The sequence below is a fragment of the Paroedura picta genome, chromosome 6 (genome assembly GCF_049243985.1).
Source record: "Paroedura picta isolate Pp20150507F chromosome 6, Ppicta_v3.0, whole genome shotgun sequence".
In the NCBI taxonomy this organism is placed as follows: domain Eukaryota; kingdom Metazoa; phylum Chordata; class Lepidosauria; order Squamata; family Gekkonidae; genus Paroedura; species Paroedura picta.
The window spans coordinates 86996305-87010408 of NC_135374.1; the positions used below are offsets into that span (position 1 = coordinate 86996305).

Sequence of the window (14104 nt, forward strand, 5' to 3'; positions counted from 1 at the left end):
GCTGGGCAGGCATGTCATATTGGAGGGCAGGTCCCCATCCATAATGAGAAAAAAAATTGAGATCAGTCAAGGCCAACAGAGCAGGAGAGAATGAAGCCTGACTGGACATGTTGGAGGGAGTGGGAACAAAACTATCCTGACAGCCCAGAGTTCTGGGTGAACCTGGAGCTCCTGGCAGAGATGCAGTAATAGTGAGCCCTCTGGAGGAAAAGCCCAAGAGATGCCAGGTAGGGAAAGAGGTGGACAGGAGCACCAGAAGTCAGGGCAGGGGGAGTGATCCCCCTGGAGGACTTCCTGTGAGAAGGAAGGATTCTAAGAAGCAAGGGGAGTGCTTCCAGCTGCTAACAAAAAGACTGTAAACACTGAGGCAGAATTAGCACAGGCTGTACCTTTATGATGGACTCCTCTGTCTGAGATGGGCTCGCAGAACATCACTAGCGGACCATACCATTCCCGTCTCTTCCTGCCTGCTGCATTCGCCACCCCAGCAAAAAAAGTCTGCTAGTGAGTTTTCAAGGGACCACCAGAACAAAACAGCATGGGCTATAGCTGCCGAATAGAAAAATCCCTTAAATTTCACACTAGCTAAATCAAAGTGCTGGAGAGGGGCATCATGGAACCCAATGCAAATTTGCCATGAACCCATTGTTCAAAAAAGATCCTGCTGGAATAAATAGGAAAATTACTACCGACTTTAATGCCACTGGACTGAGTGTACATGCACAGATTGCATTTCTCAGATCCTTCATGTCTACTGGAGTCTAAAGTCATCAAGTACCACTCTTCCTTAACTGTACAGGTCTGTGAAATCACAGTCTTCATTTTAAAAAAGCAATGTGGTAAACTATAGTAATGAAGGGCAGTATCATGACTAGCACAATGTCACCCAAACCCATCTATCTTCCCCTCTGCGAACTGAATGTTCTTTAAAGCCAGAATAAAGTCGTTCAAATGTGCCAGCATGTGTTTCACCCATCTTATTTTAACTTCCTAGAATTTTTCTTAACATTTGGTTCCATCACGTGTTATTTAAAAATCAAGAGATGTCTCCCTTCCTTCCCACATTCAGCAACAGCTAAAGCTCTCTTATCTTTTGTACCCAAACAGCATTAGGGAAGGGAAGGGACAGAGTTAATTCTACAACTTGGACGTTTTTATCACAGCACCTGAACCTTGTGCCCTGTAAACTGAACAGGTATTGGAAACAGTTTTGTTTTACAACCCACCCTGAAAGGTCAAAGGGAAACTTATAAGAGGCAAAGTACACTTGTGGGAGTGTTTAAGCAAAACTCAGCTGGGTTGTTCAGCATGCGCTTTGCACTGGGAAGCCATTCAATTCCTCACTTTTGAAACAAACAGGAAGGGGCTAGAGGCAGCCACTGTGAAACAGACATGGCCCTGGGAGGAGTTCTCTGTTGCTCGGGGCAGTTTAGAACCCTTTTCTAGCTCAGTGCTGGGCTAGAAAACACCCCTCACTGCACTTCATTCTTGCACCACAACACAGCCACAATGACTTCCCACATGCTTGTTTCTACAGCTGAGAATTTCCTACTACAAGACATGACTCAATTCAAATTTCCTCTTCCATCCCAAAGACTCTGCATGCAAGCATACACTGTGCATGAATTACACATGCATTCACTGTAATGTGTGGGGACCAGGCTAGGTTGCTACAAACTGGACTTTGTCTTTTCAAACTGCAGTCTTTTCAGGATTTATTATTATTACGTTTGTTCAGCTTTCAACATATCAGCAAGCACTTGTATTTCATTATACAGGAAAGATAGAGAAGATAGATACCCCAGAAGATTGAGATTGAGTTCAACAAGAGCTGAACACACAAATGAGAACAGGAAGCAATTCAATAAAGGTAAGTACAGAACTGTACATCTGGATCACAGAAATGAGAAGCATGCATACTGGATGGGAGATACATTTCTGGGTAGCAGTGTGTGTGAACGAGATCTTGGGGTACTTGTGGACTGTAGGCTAAATATGAGCAAGCAGGGTGATGTGGTGGTAAAAAAGGCAAATGCAGTCTTAGGCTGCATCAACAGAGGCATCACACTGAAATTGCAAGCTATCATAGCCCCACTGTATACCACATTGGTCAGACCACACCTGGAGTAATGTGTGCAGGTCTGGAGGCCTCACTTCAAAAAGTATGTGGACAAAATTGAGAAGGTGCAGAGGAGAGCGACGAGGATGATCCGGGGCCTGTAGACCAAGCCCTATGAGGAAAGGTTGAGGGACTTGGGAGTGTTCAGCCTGGAGGAGGTTGAGAGGGGACATGATTGCTGTTTTTATGTCTTTGAAAGGTTATCATTCAACACAGGGCAGGGAGTGGTTCCTGTTGGCAGCAGAAGATATGACCCACAGTAATGGGCTTAAACTACCTGTATAACAAGATCAACTTGATATCGGGGTGGGGTGGGGGGGGGAATTTCACAGTCGGAATACTTCAGCAGTGGAGTCAATTACCTAAGGAGGTGGTGAGCACCCACTCACTTGCAGTTCAAGCAGCAGCTGGACTGATTCTTATCCTGGATGCTTTAGGCTGATCCTGCATTGAGCAAGGGGTTGGACTAGATGGCCTGTAGTACCCCTTCCAATTCTATGATTCTATAACTCAACAGATTACACGATATTTGGAAGAAAAAAAACTTTCCCCCAACTGCAGCTTTTTTTAGTGCTAGTTTTTACAAAAGTTGTAAAAAAACAGCTGAGGTAGCCCAATGAGGGAAATCGCAGCTGCACTCGCTCCTCCCCAGATGAGATCCCCACAAAAACAAAAATTCTGGTTTGCTGTAAACCACCAGCAGGGAGCAGCACTGCTAGTCAGTCTAAACTGCTAAGGCTCATTGCAAAGGTTGCCAACAAGCCTGGAAAAACAGGCAGGTGAAGGTCTTCATGATGTGGAAGAATATATCCCATTTAGCCTCTACTAAAGGGATAGGATAATCTATGCACACACACATGTCCTGGTAGAGGGCAATCCTAACTAAACACGGCAGGCATTTTGTGTTTCAAGTAACAAATTCTCACGTAAGTGGGTTGCTTAAAGTCGCACAACGTTACAGGGAAGTCAGAAAGACTATTTCTACGGATAATACTTTGGTGACCATTCCCCTATTCACAGATGCTATGGTTTCCCATGGCGGTTAAGTATTCATACAAGCAAATAATTTATTGGAATAATGTGTGCAAATAAGTTGCACATCTCACCCGTCTAACATCTGCCTCTGTTCCCTTTTCAGATTCTTCTTCCCCCACATGGCTGCTTTCAGGGGATTCTATGTGTGGAAAAATCTCAGGCACCTGATGTGATTTGATCTAGTGCAGACTGAAAAATGAGGAACTCCGTTGACAATGCCTCTGGGGGGGGTGGGCGATTCTCCAGCTAAGGCATTTTAGAAAAGCTACATGAAAGGATAAAGTTTCCAGACCAACTCCTTGCTAGATTTCAATTTACCTTCTAAAAACGTGTCCTTTTTCAACTTTAAAAAGCAGGGAGGCCAGTTTTGATTAGCAAAAACCATGTGGCAGGAGAAAGTTAAATCCCCTCCCCTTCCTGACATAAGCTTGTTGCAAAATAAGGCTGCATGAGTCGACAATTTGCATTTTATACACACCACTGTTTGTTCTCTATTGTTTTCACCCCTCCCATTCAAGGTGTGATTCGTTTGTCATTTGCCAGTAACTAATTCTCCTTTCTTAAACCTGCCTCTGTTAGCATATGAATTAATATTCTTCTGTTGTAGCCAGATGGAAAAATCCCCATGTGCCATGCTGCCCCCATATCTGATGCATAAATATTTCTTCCAGAACTATACACAGTTGCTAATTTGAAATGTAATATTGAGGCCTAAATATCTGAAACACTTTTGCCATCAGAAATACTGGTCCCATTTCCATTCCAGAATGGTAGTTTGACAAAAAGGGCAAAATCCTGTAACAGTGCCCTTATATAAATACTATGTACATACCTATACATACATATATCAGCATGAGAGCTACAGTTGGCGGCTGCCTAGACAAAAATATGTCCTGTCCCTTTAAGCAAAAGCTTAATGGGATGATAATTACTAGGCGATATTATTTTCCTCCAAGCTACAAAAGTTTCAGCCACCTATTTCCATGTAATAAGGTTCTTTTTAAAACTGGCAGGACATTATTTTTCAAGGCTGCTGGCATGTCTAATAGCAATGCATCTATAAATTATTCACAACTTCTCTGAACAATGGAGGGGGGGCTCTGTGTCTTGTGAATCCTTTGGCTTTTACAGATGAGATTTCCCCCCTTCCCCCCCCCAAAATAGCAGCCAGCAGTCCACTTCTTGCATGTGGAAGACCTTTTAATGAATGTCCTTCAATGCATGCACAGCAGATTCTCTGGATATTTAATGACTTTCCTGATGATGCAATATTCTGGGTGAAGAACAGACACACCCAGCTATTAAGACAGGTGAAGCAGCTACCTCAAGTTGTGAGTTCTGGGAATTGCACAGCCGAGGATCAAAAGTCACCATGGAATTCTTGGGTGTGAACAGCTCCTGTTCGTTTCAAGGACTTAGCTCCTGTTCGTTTCAAGGAAGCCTGAGCAGAATTGCTTGCTTCTAATGGTAGTCAGCAAGAGTACTGAAAAAATGGCCTAGGAGTCCTAAATGTCTCCCAAAAATCTGGCATGTAAAGTTAATGGACATGTTGATGATATATACATATCTCTGTGAAAAGAAATACTATTCAATAGAAATATTGATATGCTGATGGCAGCCATGTAGTTCTAGAACCAGCTTAAGAGCGGCAGTTTCTAATCTGGCGTGCCAGGTTTGATTCTCTGCTCCTGCACATACAGCCAGCTGGGTGACCTTGGGCTAGTCACAGTCTATCTGTTCTCACAGAGCACTCTTTCAGAGCCCTCTCAGCCTCACCTACTTCACAGGGTGTCTGTTGCGGGCAGAGGAAAGGAAGGTGATTGTAAGCCGCTTTGAGACTCCTTTGGGCAGAGAAAAGCGGGGTATAAAGATCAACTCTTCTTCTTCTAGAATGAAAATTCATCCATTTCCTCCTCTCTTTATCCCAGCAGTAATCTCTTGTTCCCAAAACAATGTCTATTTAATAAAACACAGCTATACTCATAGATACATATAGTACAGGGGAAATTTCCTGATTAAAAAAATATATATACATTTAAAAATAAACATCTACTGTGTGGCACAGAGCACATGAGCTCCTTTTGCTTATTGGTTTTTTTTTTTAATCAGTCGGATGACAACAATGTTCTAGAAGTTAATTTTCCAGGCTAATAATAAGGTGATAAACAAGCAGTGCCAAGTTGCACACTGTCTACCTTCTCTTCCCACAAGATGGTTTTAAATACCTATACCATGACGTTCCTTTTACTTTTAGCATCTGAACTTAGGCATCTAATTTCCCATTTGTGATTTTTTTTTGGCAATAAAAAAGAACAGATCCCCCCCCTTTTCTATCCTGAAAGAGAAACAAGTCCCAGAGAGCCAGTTTGGTGTAGTGGTTAGGAGTGCGGACTTCTTATCTGGCATGCCGGGTTCAATTCTGCACTCCCCCACATGCAACCAGCTGGGTGACCTTGGGCTCGCCACGGCGCTGATAAAGCTGTTCTGACCGAGCAGTGATATCAGGGCTCTCTCAGCCTCACCCTCCTCACAGGGTGTCTGTTGTGGGGAGAGGAAAGGGAAGGCGACTGTAAGCCGCTTTGAGACTCCTTCGGGTAGAGAAAAGCGGCATATAAGAACCAACTCTTCTTCTTCTTCTAACTTCAACATGCATAAAGATAGCCTGGGGTTCAAAGCCTCCCATGGGATGTTTTGCATGTGGAAGCTTTTCAGCCCCCTCTTCTTAGTAGCAGTCTCATGTCTTCCATAATTACCCTCCCCCTCAAAAAAAAAATTGTGAGACCACCACAACAGGCTCCCAAAGGACTGCCACTGGAAGTTTTTAAAAAGTCAACAGATGTGTTACTATTCATATATATTTCTAGAAATGCAGACATGTCATACCACAGTGATTTTTTATTCTACTTCTACAATCAAAAGAAATGCACTTCTGCTTTTTGTATGGTGTGGACAGGACACCATGGAAGACGTGGGCTGCAAAATATAAGTTCTCACTGTAGTGCAAAATTGTTAAATGTAGTAAAGCAGAGCTGAATGAACATGACTGGGAGCCCTGAACAGCCAGAACACTGTTCAAAGTATATAGAATTGTAATTGTCCAAGGCAGACAATAGCGTGTCATTGACTCAGAATGAATTGGCTCCTAGGAAAGACTTTCACTTTTGTTTAGATGTGCAGTATGAGCTGCCTGAATGCAGAAATATAGGTCAAAAAGAGAATGTGAGATACAAAAGCATTTATGAAGTGTATTGATGAGAGAGAAGGCCATACGATGGGACTGACTGCAATCATTGTCAAGGTTCCTTCACATTCTTAAAACATGGATTTAATTTTTTTTTAAGTTTGTAAGCGTAGGGTGTCACTGGCATACTGTTTGGTGAATTGTTCACATTTTGAAATAACTGCCCCAAATTTATAATTTTTAATATTTACAATTTTAATTAATTTCATTGTTGATTAAAATCTCCTCTTCCAATTTTCTAAATTTAACAAAATTTAGTCCTTTTGAGCAGTCAAGTGCTCAACCCCAATGCAGATTACGTTTCAATTATACACATTCTCTAACACAGAGGCCTAATCTTATCAAAAGTCCCTGAAAATAAACAGACAAGCAGACAGGGAACCATAATAAATGAAGTAAAAAAGAAGGGTATTTTTCCTCTCACTTGCTGACACTCAAGACTGTAATAAAATTAAGAAGTAGGGGCTCAGGATTCCCCTCTGGCCTTTATTCACATGACCGTAGCTACTCACAGATTAAGATTCATCCATACAAACTGAGCACTGGGAGACCCAACGACTTCCAACAGCACTAGAGGCACATCCTTGTTTTCAAGAACCCAGAGATGATCCACAAGTTCCTCAAAAGGGAAAATATGTCACCCCATATAAGCTGAGGCCAGGAAAAAACTCCACTAATTAAAAATTATTAATAAACTATGACAGCCCAAATTTAAATTGACTTTGGCTCATTTGGGAGATTGTTCAAAAACTAGGCTGGGTCAAGAGAAGAAACACGGACAGAAGCAGGAGCACAGTTCCAAGCAATGCCGTCCTCTAATGCCATGTGGTTTGCAACGGCATAGTTCTACAAGCCTAAAACCAATGGATTTCACTAAGATTCAGGCCAGGCAGAGTGCTACAGCGCGCGGGGGGGGGGGGGGGGGGGGGCTAACACCAGCCCTAGGTGTACAATATTAAAATTAAACCAGAGGGCTAGGATGAGTACTCCTGCCCTGCAAAATGAATTTTAAATTTGTCTGTGACCCAATTGCTTAATGGGTTTTAAAGAAGGTATTGACACTTTTTGTGCTGGGCAAAGTGGGGGGGAGGGGGGGGTTGAGAGCTCTCCTCTTAGCTTTCTTGACTTGTTGCCATTGGCAGCCTTCTCCTACCAGACTTTGCCTAGTCCTTTGAACACAGTTTGTTGTAATGTGCTCTGTAAGTTAATTATATGTTGTATGAACAAATATTTCTCCCCCCCTAAGCCTGGCCCTATTTCCCTGGTTGATTCCAAGCAACAATGCACAGGCCCCCAACCTGTTTGAGCCTGCAGACACCTATGGAATTCTAACACAGCTCGGTGGGCACAGGAGGTGGTGCCAGAGAAAAAGTGGCAGTGCTGCACCTGACCTTCAGTCATACTGTGAAGATCCTTATGCTGTGGTGGTAGCTGCTGCCAGAGTCACTTAAAAAAAAAACCCTGCATAGCCAATCAAAGCTCCAATGCCCAGATTTCTAAAAACACTAGTCAGGTGCCAGGAAAGCTGTCAGCGGGTGCCCTGTTGGGGAGCCCTGCTCTAAAGTGAGACACAAAAAAGGGCACTTTCAGAGACCTCTTGTTGTCTCCCTGAGTGCCCTTCGCCCAAGCGGAAAGGCCATCCCTTTTCTACACAGAATTACCTCTTCCAAAGTGAGATTAAGGAATCTTTTTTATTTTGATTTGTTCTTTATATCTGGTTCTAGAGAACCACCAGAACAGCAAGCAATAAACCAGTGGTACTTACTCAGAAAGTCACAGAGAGCCACGTTTTTAATTACAAAAAGACCCACACTTGATTCCACCCCATGATGTGGGGCCTAGACCTCAGAGAGACTTACAGCTTTCTGTCACTCCAGCCCCAGCTGTCCCTAGGTAGAGTCCTACTGCCAAACAGCCTCTGCACATCCCCCTATGCAAGGGCTTTGCCCACTTGCCTAAAACACAGGATGGATGCTACATTAGGGAATGCACCTCAGAATTCAGAAAGCAAACACTACATTTTTCTTCAGGAAGCTAGCCATGTTGGTCTGAAGCAGCAGAACGATGTTTGAGATCAGCGGCACCTTTAAAACCAACAAAGTTTTATTCAAGGTAATGAACAAAAGCTTATACCTTCAGTACAACTCCATTGGTCCGAAAGGTGCCACTGGACTCACACTTTGTTCTATTGCATTTTTTTAAAAAGTTTTTTTCAGCCATGCAAGCTGTAGGGGAGGCTGTGTGATCGTTCTGTAATGCCCCTTCCACACACACTGGATAATGCACTTTCAATGCATTTTAGAAGTAAATTTGCCTGTTTTGCACAGGAAAATCCATCTGCAAAGCACATTGAAAGAGCATTATCCAATTTGTGAGGAATGGGTGTCGGTGTCATTTCATGTGAACAGGGCAATGTGTATGTTCCTGCTTTGGTACATGTGAAACAAAACTATAATTTATCTCGATATACATTCCTATGTACCAAAGCAAGAACATATGTGCGTTTTTGCCTAATTTGCACAAATATCAATCAAGCCAGTAAGTCTCAACCTTCCTAATGCCACGACCCTTTAATACAGTTCCTCATGTTGTGGTGACCCCCAACCATAAAATGATGCAAGTGTTCTTTCACAGAAATTAAACCAAAACTGACCAATGGCATGAAGATCCATTGTTCATAAATGTATATAAATTGTTTTTTTCCCCTGGGATTTCTCAGTTCAGTTCTGCCTCTTGTCCCACCATGCCGGTCTTGCTCTTTTCTGCTGCTCCTGACAGACAAATGCTCTATCTCTCAATCTACCCCACGAGGCTGTTGTGTGGATGTCATCCTCCCAGCCAAGCTGCTTCTCTGCTGCGACCCCTGTGAAAGTGGCGTCCGACCCCCAAAGGGGTCCCAACCCCCAGATTGAGAACCACTGAATCAAGCAGAGAGAGAGATTGGCGCATAGTGATATGACCCTTCACGTGCAAGCAGCCCAGAAAAATTATAATGACTGAGAACAGACCGTGTGATGTAGTGGTCAGGGTGCAGGGACATTACAATTCAATACATACCGATCAAGACAAATGCAGGAATACAAGCACTTCTCAACTGTGGACTCTCTTCCAGTTCACCTTTGAGTCCCTCATGACAAATAATCCACCTCACCTTGTGCCCAACCTTGTTGGAACTGGTTCTAAACCGAGTTGCACTTGTTTGCCATCAATTACTGACTTACCCAACCTGTTTATTACAGCCATCTACATCAGGACTGCATCCCCAGCTATCTACTAACATATGTGAAGAAAGATTTTGCTGCTTTATTGCATAATCATTGGACAGAAGTATATTGCTATTCAGAAACACATCCAGCATCTTGGCCATTTCCACACAGGGGTAAAACACGAGTGGCTTCCTGCTGGCAAAGGTGGGATGGTAAATCTCTCATTTGCAGCCCTCCTCATGGGGAGACCCCTCCTGTGTTTTCCCTCTGCCCCATCAAGGCCTTTTGCCTCCAGAGGAGGCTGCAAGGGAAAGCAACACAAACTTCTCCCTCTGCTCCTTGGCTTGTCAATCACAGCAAGCCACCAATCACAGCACAGTTCTCTCGTGGACTGAAACTTTCTTCCCCCATTCACAAAAAAAAATGTTTTTAAAAAGGCACTTCTACGTTGCTGTGCGGTCATGCCACAACACAGATGCATTTTAAATAAAATCAACACTGCCCTGTTACTATGGAGAAACAGCAGAACAATACAGCATTCCCCTTTTTTTTGGGGGGGGGATTCGTATTTTTTTGCACTTTATTTCTGTCTGGGTAGATTTCTGAGATGTTGCACATTGTCCCTGTAGCTCAAGAAGACATTTTGTGGTAATGGCTGGCTTTAAAACAGGCTGCTCTAACCCCTGTATGATCAGCAGAAGGCTGCCAGATCACCCTCTCCCCCCTTTCCCAGCTCTTTTCCCACCTCCAGAAAACAGAAAGGGGGCTGTTTTTGGCTGCACCAGTTGTGGGAAGGCTGGACAGGTAACTGAAGCCCCCAAATACATTTTGTGTTAATGGTAGGCTTAAAAACATGCCCACACAGCTGAATGATTTGGAGAAAGCTGCTCAATCCCCCTCCCCCCCTTTCCCAGATCATTCCTCACCTCCAGAAAACAGAAATGTGGCTGTGTTTGGCCTGCCTGATCCCAAGACGACCATGGACACTAAAGAAGATTTTATTTCATCTTGGATAATGTAGGTTTGCAGTCACAATGCGACACGGACTGCACTATTAAAAAAAATTACTTTGAGCAGGAAATGGAGAGGGGAGGGCGGGATAAAACTGCCAAGGCTACATGTTTCCCCCTCTATATGGTCTTTTCCCTGGTTGCTCACTAGTGGTTCGCATGATTTAGGGTGGTAAATCCAATTTCCTGGATTCCCAAAAGCGCAATTTAAAAATGGCCAAATCGTGACCCGGGTATTGGACAGCCTCGGGATGTTGGCAACGTCATGCGGAGGGGACCCTATATGCTGCCAACATGCCAAGGCTGTCCAGGTACATTTTCCTTGTGTGGAAATGGCCCTTGATTCCGAGAAGGGCTGCCAGGGAAATATCTAGAGATGTTGGGGGTGAAGTCTGAGGAATATGGGGTTTGGGGTTGGGGAGGGACTTGAGTGGAGTATAATGCCATAAAGTTCACCTTCCAGAGTGGGAATTCTCTCCAGGTAAACTGATCTCTATCATCTGGAGATCAGTTGCAACAGCAGGAGATCTCCAGTTACCACCTGGAATTGACAACCCCAGTTCTGAGATACCATCTTAAAAAAAAAACAAAAAAAGCAAGTATGACAACAGTGATGTTTGGCCGGGGAATAATGTCGCTAAATCCAATTTTCTGTAGTCAAGAGAGAGGAAAAGGGAAAGAGGCAGGTGTTTAATTAATCCTCAACAGCTCAGACCATGTAAGCAGGAAACATGTTTAGCATAACGGTTTAACTCAGTGGTTTTCCTGAGATGAACCTTTCATTTCCTCTTATCACGTGAACGGCGATCACTCATTCCTCTGGGGAACACAAAAGCATGCACTTGGGAACCCTGCTGAATCAAGAGCAAAATTTGTCCTTTCTCTTTTAATGCTGAAAACCAGCGGTCCCCAACCCCCGGTCCAGAGACCGGGACTGGTCCGTGGAACAGTTGGTACCGGGCTCCTTCTCATCCTCCTCCCTGGCTGTTGCCTCGGGGGCTTCCCTGCCACTCTGCCGCCGGCTCACCTTTGGCATTCTCCAGCGGCCGCCACGGCTGGGGCTCCCCCTCGGTGTGGCACTGCGCAGCTGCAGCTGGCAATGCCCCCCAGAGGGCGGCGGGAAGTCAGGGGTGCCGGCGGGAAAGCAAGCAGAGCAGGACCTCAGGCGGCAGTGGCGACATTCCTCAGTAAAATTGTCAAGTGTTGACTGATCCTCAGTGATAAAATGGTTGGGGACCACTGCTGTAAACAACTGCAGAGCACACCAAAATGGGGAGAGGGGAGATTTGTGGAAAGAGGGCTTCCTGCAGTTCAAGATACAGTCTGAGCTTTCATCCCCTTCCTGCTGCACGTACAAGCTAAAGGCCTTGAGAAATTTTTGTGAGTCGCTGTGATTAAAGAGCAGCAGCCTCTAAATTGGAGAACCGGGCTTGATTCCCCACTCCTCCACATGCAGCCAGCTGGGTGATCTTGAGCTAGTCATAGTTCTCTTAGAGCTGTTCTCTCATAGCTTTCTCAGCCCCACTTACCTCACAGGGTATCTGTTGTGAGGGGAAGAAGGGAAAGGTGCTTGTAAGCTGCTTTGGATAGTGAAAAGCAGGATATAAAAGCCACGTCATCGTCTTAACTCTAAACCCAGGATTCACAATCTGTGACCTTGATTGACCATCCTGGTAGACAACAGAGGAGGCTGTACTATGTACCTTCTCCCCCCACACACACCCTTTATTTAAGCTTTATTTTTGTTTATTTACATTATCTAAATAGTATGGCAAACAGAGGGAAAGGGTGATAAATGCTCTAAAACAAATTCCTTGCAGAGGTTCTGGAAATCCATATGCCTTTCCTCCCTAAACATAAACATGACACACATTTCTGCTGGTTAATCATACAGGCCGGATGTTTTTCTCTCAAGGATTCTAATTTTATTTTTGCTGCCAGCTCCGGGGGGGGGGGTGGAGTTGACCAGCTCCAAACCTTCTCTCAAAATAGACTACATAATTTACTTTGGAAGTTGTATTGAGGAAAATATAGGACATGTGTCTCAATTTAAGTTTTATGCCACTCACTAGTTTAGAAACCAATTTAGTCTTCAGGAAGTTCTTCAAGGGCTTGAGGGAAGCTGCCTTGGGAGGAAGATGCATGTTGCATATATTTTTGCAAGAAATACAAACAAATGTGGTTGAGATTCAAAAGGGATCCAGTGAACCTCAAAACAAAAAAGAAAACCAGTTAGAACTACCCTCTCTTTACCTTTATTTAGAAGCATATAATCAACTGGCATTAGAGACACACCTCAATTGTGCATAAATCAAACATTCTAGACCTTTTAGACCAGTGGTCCCCAACTTTTTTATCACCGGGGATCGGTCAACGCTTGACAATTTTACTGAGGCCCGGGGTGGGGGGTAGTCTTTTGCCGAGGGACATTGCCACCGCCGCCTGAGCCCCTGCTCCACTTGCTTTTCCACCAGTGACCCTGTCTTCCCGCCGCCTGCTGGGGTGCGCTGCCAGCAGCAGCTGCACAGTGCCACGCTGAGGGTGAGCACCAGTGATGGCAGCCAATGGAGAGCACCAAAGGTGAGCTTGCGGCACAGTGGCAGGGCAGCCCCCGAGGCAGCAGCCAGGGAGGAGGAGGAGGAGCTGCGGCCTAGTACCAACTGATCGGCGGACCGGTATCGGTCCCCGGACTAGGGGTTGGGGACCACTGTTTTAGACCACTTCCTTTCAATGACAGAAGAAACAGTGCAGGCAATACTGTAACACAGGGTTGCCAGCTCTAGGTTGGGAAATGGCTGGAGGCTTTGGGGGTGGAGCCAAGAGTGGGTGGGATTTAGGGCAGGGAAGAACCTCAGTGGAGTACAATGCTATGGAGTCCATTTTCTCCAAGGGAACTGATCTCTTTAGTCTGGAAATGACCTATAATTCCGGGGGATCCCAGGTCCCACCTGGAGGCTGGCATTCCTATTTCAGGAATCTACCACCTCACTTTATAACTACACTAGCTTCAAAGCCCGTTCCTAAGAACGGGCTTTGAAAGGGTCCCCTTCCGTGGCCCCCGGGCAGGCAGCTTAAGGTGGATTTGGGCTGCAGCTCGCAGCCGGATCAAGTGGGGTGGGCGGGGGTCGGCCCAGGAGAGAACTCTTTAGCAGGCAGTCAGCAGGCCGGGAGGCCCTTGTTAGCAGGCCCTCCACCAGGACCCTGTGCCCAAGGCCCTCTCCCCTTACCTGCTGCTGGCTCCAGGCACTGAGGTGGTTCTGAGAGGAAAGAGGCTAGAGTCCAGGGACAGAGGGCGAGAGCTGCAGGGGCAGAAGCTGCAGGGGCAGCGCTAATCAACTTGGACAGCCGGACACGTACCACCCCCCCAGGCTGTTTCACAAATATATAGAAAAACCGTGGATAAGGATAATACCTGGTAGAATTAGCTGGACTAGCAGCAGTACTTTTAATTACTCCGCAAACTGCATCCCTGTGCTTTATTCACAATCTGGAG

General features: G+C 45.1%; 1 protein-coding gene and 1 long non-coding RNA gene across 13 annotated transcripts in view; one reads left to right on the forward strand and one right to left on the reverse strand.

The window, feature by feature from the left end:
• LOC143840220 (uncharacterized) overlaps positions 1–5228 on the forward strand; it is a 61584-nt gene extending 56356 nt beyond the window's left edge. The window contains exons 2-3 of the long non-coding RNA XR_013232075.1: positions 1779–1870; positions 3258–5228. This is a non-coding gene — a long non-coding RNA (uncharacterized LOC143840220). The remainder of the gene's footprint in view (positions 1–1778; positions 1871–3257) is intronic.
• The window catches only part of INPP4A (inositol polyphosphate-4-phosphatase type I A), a 102163-nt gene that overhangs the window by 75166 nt on the left and 12893 nt on the right, over positions 1–14104 (reverse strand). The window lies entirely within an intron of this gene.